Source organism: Periplaneta americana, chromosome 5 (genome assembly GCF_040183065.1).
Source record: "Periplaneta americana isolate PAMFEO1 chromosome 5, P.americana_PAMFEO1_priV1, whole genome shotgun sequence".
NCBI lineage: Eukaryota > Metazoa > Arthropoda > Insecta > Blattodea > Blattidae > Periplaneta > Periplaneta americana.
The window spans coordinates 81,053,821-81,065,190 of record NC_091121.1 but is presented as its reverse complement, the minus strand read 5'-3'; the positions used below and the strand labels follow the sequence as shown (position 1 = coordinate 81,065,190).

At 34.2% G+C, this 11,370-nt stretch overlaps 1 long non-coding RNA gene across 1 annotated transcript; it reads left to right on the top strand.

Annotated features, from left to right (window-relative positions):
• The first annotated feature begins 590 nt into the window (after positions 1–590).
• On the top strand, positions 591–10,089 carry LOC138699879 (uncharacterized). The gene is made up of 2 exons (XR_011332110.1): positions 591–1,232; positions 9,606–10,089. It is a non-coding gene; the product is annotated as an uncharacterized lncRNA (long non-coding RNA).
• The last annotated feature ends 1,281 nt before the right edge of the window (positions 10,090–11,370 follow it).

Genomic DNA, 11,370 nt, shown 5'->3' with positions numbered 1-11,370 from the left:
AATTGGATGATAATGATGATGATGATGATAATGATGATGATGATGATGATGATGATGATGATGATGACCTAATAATAGGTGAAAACAATGACTACCAAAATTTAAGGAGAAGCTATCTTATTCTGGGTCAGAGTTGTTTTACTCGTTTTGAATTTACAAAACAAGTCCCCAATATTCACTTCCATTCCAAAGATTCATTATCCTCGGATGGATTTGAACTCGCGAAATTCATATCCAATGACATACGTGATAATCAATTCATAACCAGAAATAGTGCACGATTGATTATAAAATTATATTTTTGTCAGTGTGTTAATTATACACATATTTCTAATTCCCATGCAAGACTTCATCATGTTCTAAAACATGATTACTTCTTATTTTTTATGAAACTAGAGTAGGTATTACTCATTACTGAATTTGAAGATCAACAATTTAATGCCTTTTACAAATGCTAATCTTTTACAAAAGGATTATTTCTCTGTTTTCCGATCACGATTTCAGCAGCTTGCGTGGTTGAACCCCAGGACAGAATAATTGCCCCGCCCTATATGTGAAAAGGGGGGAGGGGGGTTCGTACAACATCACGACATCTTTAAATTTACAATCGATTAAAGACAAGGTCATATTTCATTCTTGAATTCGATCTTTCTAGAACACACAAAAAAATGGCATTTGCTGTTGGCCTATATTACAGTGTACCATCTATACTTATATAGCGTGGAAGCCTTCTTCCTAAGGCATTACGTCATGGAAAAGAGACAAAATAAAAACAAATAACAGCTGGAAGTAATGAATACACGGCCACACCCTGGACCGCAACGACTGGGAGTTCGAATTTAAACAATAAAAACTCATTATTCGAGGAGGAGCATACGCCAAAGCCTCCTCAAACACCTCAGATGACAATCATGGCGGAACTAATAACACACCCTCCCTACCCCCCTGATCGGTTTGTCAGAACATCTGACAAAGGACACCACACACTTCAAACAAATTTTAAAAAAGGAAGACCACATATACTCGTTTTTCAAGGGCAAGGGCAATTCGAGAGCAGATTTTATTTTTTGTAGCTTAACCGAAACCTAGTTAGTTTTATTGTTTACCCCGAACTATAGTATAAATATGCAAGTCGTGGTGAATACAGGCACAGTACAAGCAATCCTGCTAGATACTTCAAGTCGCGAGACTCGAGCCAGCAACCCCCAACAATCATCATGAACAAGCTTCTCGTAAGTACGAGACTTTCTCCGAGTGCACATTCAACTGTTTTCAGTCGCATGACAAATTTCATAAACCTCTGCATATAAATTTAGAGTTTCTTCTCTATCCCAATATTCCATAAATAATTATCTTAAAATTTATTTCATAACTGTCTACATTTTTTAACTTTTCTTCAAACATATTATATACGCAATTAGACGCAATTTTAGATCTGACAGTGAGTAATGCATTACTGAATTTCGTAACACAGAGATAAGAGGACGCCGGGTTCTACCTAAAACAACATGATCAACACAATGATAATAGTCTTATCTTATAAAAGAATAAGATCCCAGGACTATGGCGTTAGCACTGTGTCTGAACTATTATGTACACTAAAAGCTATTTACATTTTTTTACAAGTAAAAACTTAAATTACTATCATCTGCTATTCAAAGTTAGTGAAGGAAAATTTATAATAGAAAGACTACCATTTTTATTTCTTGTTAATTAGATAGTTGATAGCAGTCCCAACCAGGGTTTAATAATCGGCCTCCTAATCAATTCTAAATGAATATTTATATTTAATTAATTTTTTTCTTTAATAGAAACCCTAATTAGGTAGGCTATCATTGAGAAATTTATTGGAAATGTAACAAACAATTTAGGCTACAAGACAAATTACATTTCATAAAGAATATAAGTGATGATTAATTATGCTAATCGATAACTTTAGTGCAGTGGAGGATATCATGTCCAGGGTGCTGTCAGGAACTTTTAATTTTCGGAAGACTTCTAAGGACTCCCGTGGGATTGTGCCTCTAGCCCAATCATAAGAAGAGCATATGCTATAATGAATCATTATGAAATTGTTGAAATTGTTTTATAAAAAATAATCTAAACATTTTGAAGGAAGCTAGAAATGAAAAGGTGGCCAAGTATAAGGTAAAGATTTTCTCCCTTCTTTCTAATTTTTATGCTTGAGTTCTTCCTCTTCTTTGAATTAGGAAAGAAATTATTACTGTAAAGCAGAAGTAGGCCTACACATATGTTAAATTTTAATATTTAGTTACAAAAATAATTTTCAAATTAGTTGAAGTTTGGAGTTTCAGAAAAACTGAAAACCATAGCTTCTTTTTTTGTAAGGTCACTACATTTCGCAGTTATTAATGTGTTACAAATAAAGCAATAATTATACCACGTGGATATGAACACTAGTAATTTCGTAATTCAGTTAAACAACTATAAATTTTTGTCATACAAGAGCAATAAGCCTACTTCCAGCATGATATTCACGAATTAAATCTGTTAAGAAGGAGAAAATAACTGATTAAATATATTTCATTTAGTAAGTACGTATCTGCTGCACTTTCTCCAAACATGTGCACGTATGGCCAATGTCGCAACCCTGATTTATGTATATATTACATATCGTTGGTGTTCGTGCAAAATGTCATATGTCAAGAAATTCAATTCAATTCAAAATTTTTTTTCTTCTCTACACATGCTTTATTTTGGTGATCACATATAACTGCAAAATATTACAACATGTGTTTTTTTATGATAGTTTAAAAGTAATTGATCTGAAACCAGAAAAATATTAAGTTTTTTCCATTTCCTGAAAAATTGGTAATTTAAACATACATTTAACATACATTTTGCACGAACATCAACGATATTTAAGATCTAGCAAGTGTGATAGCCTCGGAGATAGAGTGCCTTGAAATCAGGAGGTCCGGAGTTCGATCTCCCGAGACTTGCAACCCCGACTGAAGTTTTTGTGATCTCCCTGTGTCACACCAGACAAACACAGGGATTGTTGCTTAAAATATGGACTACAACAAAATTTTCTATTTAGAATTGCTAAGCATTTAGATTTTTACACGTAAGTACTTAAATATGTATAGACAAGTGGTCAGATTTGTAGCCTATTTTCATTACTATATTTATTTATCTTTTTGTTATATGTAACTGCTATCGAGTGAAGACTCATTCGTAGTTAATAAATTCATTAAATTTATTATATGACTTTCAAATAGAGTTTAATCTAAGCAAAAAAATTACAAAATTATTACAATATACAATATTACACTGAAGCAAAACTTCGAAGTAAAGGATTTTTTCAAGAGAATATATGTATATATATATATATATATATATAAAGTAAATTTGACAAGTCATATAAAGCGCATACACCCTGTAATTACACATTATCATTATCACCATAAAATTCTACTTCTAAGAAAGAAGTGAGCAGGACACACATCCAATGTCTGGATTAATCACAAAATAATTTCCAAAGACTTCATCTTATAACTTCAACCATATTTCTCTTCCCTTTGTAATTTTTTTAATTTTTTTATAGTTGTATTTCATTCTAGTGAGCATGTCTTTGATGTATTTTCTTCTGGATCTTTCTCCTCTTTCTTGGCAAGTATTTTCCCCTCCAATTCGTATACTGTTGTTTAGACAACTGTCCGAACACAGTTCTGAACCTCACAAGTGATACTAACATGGCACCACTTATGAGGCAACTAGGTCAGGAGATAATGGGTAGGGTGACCCCTCCATTGCATAAATCGCCGATTACACTAATCAGACTTCAGATGCATACAAATTGTTAACGTGAACTTTAATCAATAAACAATTGTTCTTTCTCTGACATATATCAGTATGAATATATTAACTAATAATGTGTCATGTCTCATTGTATGACCAATTAATTTTAGTTTTTAATTTCTTCATGTTATATTTTCATTTCCTCTTTTTAAAACTTCAATATTTTGCACTTATTCTGCTTTAGATCCATAATTCCGTGACGTCTGAAACATTATTTTCTTGTTTGCTAATTCGTCAATTTTCCCTTCCTTATAATAATAATAATAATAATAATAATAATAATAATAATAATAATAATAATAATAATAATAATAATAATAATACACTCCATACATTTTTTTAAAATGGTTTACTTATCTGGATGTTCATGTGGAGACAGACCAGTATAACTACATTAATGAAGGCTTCTTCAGCTAAAGTAGTTCTTTTAATTTTGAGGTGATTTTGTTATTTATACTGTAAACCGTCAAGGTAACAGAATGGCAGAGATAAATTCGATGGTATTCGGGTAATGAGGGATACATTTTTTTGTGTGCAAATGGAGTTTTGTTCTCCCAGAGGAATACATAAGTTAAATTCTACAAGTATGTAAAAAACAAAAGAAAACTATAATTTGATGTGTTTTATTTGTGTAGAAAATTATTTGCAATAAGGGTTCGATATTTAATTTTAATTTAACTTAAAATTCATTTTTATGACTTATCTTCCTTTACCCAAAAATCATAGAACCACAGTCTAGTATATACAATCACGAAGCTTGAGTTTTGAGGGTGCTAGGAACAATTGACTGTGCCGGTACTATTTCGCATTGTCTGTAATGAGGCGATATTAGCGATCCTACTGGTTAGCAACTATCTATGTATGATTATTTACTACGTATTGAGCTTCATGACTGTATAAATGTTAAATGTTATGTTTTATTTAACGACGCTCGCAACTGCAGAGGTTATATCAGCGTCGCCGGATGTGCCGGAATTTTGTCCCGCAGGAGTTCTTTTACATACCAGTATATCTACTGACATGAGTCTGTCGCATTTAAGTACACTTAGCCAACCAAGTCGACGTGACTGTATATATTAGACTGTGATAGAACTATCATTTCCTCATTTCCTTGATGGAAAATGAATTGGAATTAGCTAGATTTGTAGCCAAGAATAAATCTAATTTAACTATAGATTATAATGAAACATAACATTTTCTACAAGTCAGGGTCTTGTAATCATACTGTTGGTGTGTTTCCATTGAATATTTATGATGGTTTCGAGTTAATATTATTTAAATGTTATAGAAAATCTGCGACTAGTTTTAATAAATTATAAAAATTTTAAATCATTACCTATTACAGAGAGTTTACGTACGCCTATACCCTTCTGGGTTTTCCTTCAGTCAACATTTTTGTTCTTTCTGGACATAAAACTAGATGGAAGTACGATGATTCGTCCCAGACATACAAGGTTAACACGATGCCGGATCTGCATCTAATAAAATAAATAACATTATATTGACAACTCACGAATCTCTTCGAATTAATAGAAAAATTGTTTGACAGAAACTTAAATCAACTATTAAATTCTATGAGAACCAAGCCTATATACTTGTATAATTTCATTCATAGCAGGTATAAAGGCAATAACTTTTAAATAATACGAAGGTAATAACTATAAAATAATCTTGAGGCAAAAACCATATCAATCAGATTTAGATATAATATTATGTTATTTGTATTTCCGCGCCAATCATTTACATATGAAGTGACGGATATTACATAAATTAGGAACATAACCAAACCTGTAGGCCTTGATTGTTACGTCATTACTTATGTCAAGCCTGAATGACAGATACATTTAGCTTAAGTAATGATGTGTTCTAAAACCGACCAGGTGTTTTCTTTGCCGTATTTATCACTTACCGAACATAAATCGACTTTTGATATGGAACATTATCATTCAAAAAGTCTCTGCAACATACGAAAGCCATTAATATGAGACCTTGGTTCACACTCAATGACTACGCAATATTCCAGCTAAAATATGAGACGTCATGGTTAGGTTATGGAATATGGATCATAACGTGAGCAGTTATACAAATAACTTAGTCATTCTCAAGTAAGTACGCAGCAGACCAGACGTTCTTTCAACAAAGAAGAGAGTGAAAAATATGTTGTTTAAGGTCACTTTTGCTCTTTGATAAAATATATCCTGCCTTTTATTTGAAAGATTCGCAGTTCGAATCCAGGGGCGGATATTCCGGCCAGAGTCCTTTGTAGTTTCCAAAGTTCCTCCAGGCGAATGCTGGGATAGTGCCAACTGCAAGGGCCACGATCAGCCTGCTTGCAAACCTTCAAGGAAATGAGGAGATGATAATTCGATGGTGTTTGTGTAAAGGGAGATAAGTCATAAAAATGAATTTTGAGTTAATTGGCTTAGTTTCTTGATGGCCGAGTCCATGTATTTCTGTTTACACTGGTCCATTTCATGTGCTCATTTCCCAGTCCCTACAGATGGCCTGGATGGCATTTTTAAATCTGATACTAATAGAAGGACCATCCTGTCTCATCCTGGATCCTGTCCTCATAGGAACATCTGGTCCAGAAGCCCCAATCCCTTCCTATATCGGCATCGGAAAGCTGTTCTACACTCAAGACTTCACCAGAATACCTCTTTAGCAGATGATAAATGACCATCCTGTTTCATCCTGGATCCTATCCTCATAGAACATCTGGTCCAGAAGCCCCAATCCCTTCCTATATCGACATCGGAAAGCTGTTCTACACTCAAGACTTCACCAGAATACCTCTTTAGCAGATGATGGACTGTGAGTGCGAGTGCGAGTGAGTGTGAGTGTGCGTGTGCGTGTGCGTGTGCGAGTGCGTGTGCGTGTGTGTAGAATGAGAGAGGAAAACGGAAGCACTCCTATAAAATTTCACGATCTGGTCGGAGATCGAAAGCGGATTGCTTGGATGGAAGACCAACGCCCTAGCATTAAACCACAAATATTGTTTCCCAAACATAATTCACCCTTCACCATCATTTCTCATCTAACCTGCAAAGCATATCTCCTTGGATATAGCGATGAACCTGAGATAGAAAACCTTAAAAAAATACACAAACGTAATAAATAAAGATATACAGGGTGTATATGCGATGAGTACTAATGACTTGCTCGGCATTTCAGTATTGACTAGAATTTCTACATAAATAAATAAATAAATGAAGCAAATAAATGTTATTCAAGTTCAAAATTATAGTCTTAAGAATTTCTACTGTTCGTCATTATTAAAAAATATACAGGTCATTCATTTTTTATTTTAGTAGTTATTTTACGACGCTTTATCAACAGCTTATGTTATTTAGCGTCTGAATGAGATGAAGGTGATAATGCCGGTGAAATGAGTCCGGGTTCCAACACCGAAAGTTACCCAGCATTTTCTCATATTGGGTTGAGGGAAAACTCCGGGAAAAACCCCAACCAGGCAACTTGTCCCGGCCGGGAATCGAACCCGGGCCACCTGGTTTCGCGGCTTACGCGCTAACCGTTACACCACAGGTGTGGACCAGGTCATTCAACTATAATTAACATCGGTACCGAAGGAATGTGTTGCATTACAATAACTTTTGAGTTTACTTAGAGCAGTGATTCCCAAACTGATGGTCGCGACCCCCCGTGAGAGGTCGTGTAAAGAGGTGAGGTAGGTTGTGAGATTTATCAAATGAAATTTTAAAAAGTTTTATTAATATGCATACATATATTACTGTGTGTTCAGAAACATAAACAACATTCAATATAATAAAAAGTTTCAATAGATACACAATAAAATAAAAAATAATTTTATTAATGCCACAAATGTGCCCGTTTTTTCAGAAAGTCTCAAATCTGGACTCTATGTTCGACACACACAGTGATATCACTTTCAAGTTCAATGAGAGTTATCGTCTTTGTTTTAATGGCAATCATAAACAAGAAGGTTATTTTGCATAAATATAATGTTGCAAATGTTATAAAAAACTTTAAGAGCTTCTTTTCAAGCTCAAGGTATTCATACATTCTTTTCATCCACAACTGATCTAAACTCTGCGAGAAGGTCTAGTATCAATATTCTATCAATAGATGCGTACATATTTAAATTATTTTTTGGGAGGGAGGGAAGAATTTTCAGCTACTTCAACGCAACTGTCTTAAAATGGATTTAAAACATATTAAATCAGTTTGCACGAAATGTCAAGTTCATAATAAGAACTTATCGTGATGAGTTATATCTCTTGTGTAAATAAGCATGAAATTAATATTTGCAGTTGCTTATTTACAAAGGTATTTCGTATTGTTAGGATAGTAGGCTACACTACGTCTAGAAATAAAATGTCTTGGTAGACGCGAGTAATAGTACAGTCTTAATGAAAATACGGGTATATGCATCATTTACAATAGAAACGATGTTAATACATTAGAAATTTTAAGACGACTTAAATATTTACGTAAATTTTTCTTCTTGTATTGGAAATTAAAAAAAAAATGGAAATTAGGCCTATATGAATGAAGATTGTAGTAAGTAATATGCACCTGAAATTTGGAGTACATTTTGCAAAGTGGAAAAACAGGTTATCAGTTAGGTCTTTCTTTTGCATTTGGATAGCAAACTAATTAGTTGTCTTTCATACCACTGAATTCAGAATGATTTATTGTACAACCATGGAAATTTCTATTGCACTCTGAAGACCAAAAGCCAAGAAATATTGAACTAAACTTTCTTGTGAAGCAATCGAATTCCGTGATAAGCAGCTACAGGTAACATAAAAATATACACTCAATAGGCTAAACATTTCAGCTGCAGAAAAGTTAACTCCTCCAATAAGCCACATATCAGAGATTTATCATGCTGTATTGCTGACGCCAGAGTTTCTGGCACGTGTCCTTGAGTACAATGCACATTCTGCGAGCATTTGCTGATAGTGTAGCTGAGAATGGTACCACCTCCTATACACATCACGTCAGCAATCTGCCAACCTCAATTGTCAGTCTTGCTACCCAGACTGTGGCAAAAGTAAGATACTCGCACTTAACGTTCCCTACGTTAGCGTTCCTGCAGTGTGTCCTTGAGTACAGTGTCCAGTCAGTGAGTTTCTGTTGCCACTGCAGCTGAGAACGGTACTGTTCTCCAACCAGGAGATAAACCGAGAAAGGAATGTGCTTACTATTGCGTCATCTATTGGAGCGAAGTAGATAAATAATATTAGAGTTATAACGTCAGTTTAAAAATCATGCGCTCTCCTGCATATGTTATTTCATATATGGAGAGATTAAAAGACCAGGAGATTAACCGTGATCTAATTTTGTAACTAGGGTAGTATAAAAATGTGTATATCAATGCTATTGTTTGTGCTGTGATAGCTAGCCAATAGAGATACCAGTACCTACGTGTGTGACCTTATGACATCTTATGATATCAACATTCATTCACAGCATCACTCCGCTCCCTCTCATTCCCTGGAGACTTTCTCGTGGTCGGAGTATAGTACCGGTACCTCCTCCTAAATACACGTCACATTAACAGTCTGCCAATCACAATAATTATCAGTTTTATTGCCCATAGACTGCTACGAAGGTAAGACACTCGCACTTAATGTTCCCATTACTTATTTCACATGCCAAAAACGGTGGCGCGGCCTATAACTGTACTTCCCCCTATCTCTGTCCCTGCAATATCCCATACAGTAGAAGTAAACACAGCACTAGCGCTACTACGATCAGTAGGGAACAAATTATGAGTGCTTTGTTTTGCATTACAGGTATTCTTCTTCGTGGCCGCCATTGCCCTGGTTGCCACTGTGTCCGCCGGACCTATGCCAGGACCTTTCCCCCTGCCCGCTAAGGACCTGAAGGGCTCCGAGGCTGTGTACTACGGCTATTCCGCCTACCCCTATGCTACATATCCTGCCGCCTACGGCTACGCGTACTACGGCTGAAAAATCATACACTCATGACGGACATCGGATTTGGATTACGGACCACGCGATTCGGCCACGGACTTGACAGACCTATCTCCTCTTATCCCTTACTGTATTATGTGCCATTTCATCCTTTGTATCCCCTACAAAACGTAAAATTGCAATTAAAGCCTTATGTATGATATGAAAGTGGTTATTGTTCTGTCGGCTAGATTTATTATCAAAGCCTTCTAAAACCCATAAACTGCATTCTAGAATGTGTTGAGATTACTTTCTGTGGACAGTGAGAATTTATATATAGTTAAAATAAAGACTTTATACATCATTTGCTGTGTTACTCTCTACTATTAACCCCTCATTTCCTCTCTGCATAAAATAAGAACAATGATAAAATAATCTGTTGTGTTTATTCCTATCCTAACTCACAAGTCCTCTCTGGATTCAAAATAACACAAATGGTAAAATGCTAAAGGTAAAATCTTAAAATAAATCATCTGTAGTGTTTATCTCTTATTTTGGCTCCCATGTTCTCTCTGCATTCAAAATAAGAAAAACTGTAAAATTGTAAAGATGAAATCTTTAAATACACAATTTGTTGCATTTATTTCTATTCTTAACGCCACATGTCCTCTCTGTATTCAAAATTACAACAATGTTAAAATGGTAAAGGCAAAATATTATCTGTTATGCCCCTTTATCTTCCATTTCCTGCATGCATGTAAAATAATGAAAATGTTAATATGACAAAATGTTAAAACTAGACTAATGGTAAAAATGTTAAGGTAAAATGTGTAATGTCCCTTAATTGCACATGTCCTCTCTGGATTTAAAACAAGAAAAATGGTAAAAAGGTAAAGATGAAATCTTGAAATAAATATCTGTCATGTTTTTTAATCTTACATTTCTTCTCTACACTTAAAATAAAAATATGATAAAGAGGTAAAGGTGAAATCTTAAAACACATAATCTCCTGTGTTCATCTCTATTCTTGACCTCATAGTCTCTCTCTACATTAAAAATAATTAAAAAAACGGCAAGGACAGAACCTTAAAATACAAATCTGTTCTATTTATCTCTATTCTGGACCCACACGTCCCCTCTGCATTCAAAATTAGAATAGTGAAAAGGTAAAGAAGAAATCTTAAAATACACTACCTGTTAATTTTTAACCTCACAAATCCTCAAATTTACAAAATGGTAAAATTGAGGATATGTGAGGTAAAATGGTAAAGGCGAAAACCTTAAAGTATATTATCTTTACTTTGAACTATCCAGCTTCCCAGAATTCACATTAAAGGAAAATGGTAAAAAGTAAGATGGAACATGGAATAAAAATTCCGCGAAAATAACACATTTTCTCAAAATTTTCCCTTTACGCAACAATTAATTTCTTTATCAAGTTGCGAGTGATATTGTTTGTAACTTATTTTCTTAATTTATCGCTTCAAATATAATATACATAAATTATATTATTATATGAACCCAAATAAATGAAAATAAATACATTTTTGTACTCTCAAAGAGCAAAGTATTTTCATTGTATCTATACATTGTACAGTTCTAAGTATACCATGTACTGTATGACTATAATTTCATACATATTCAC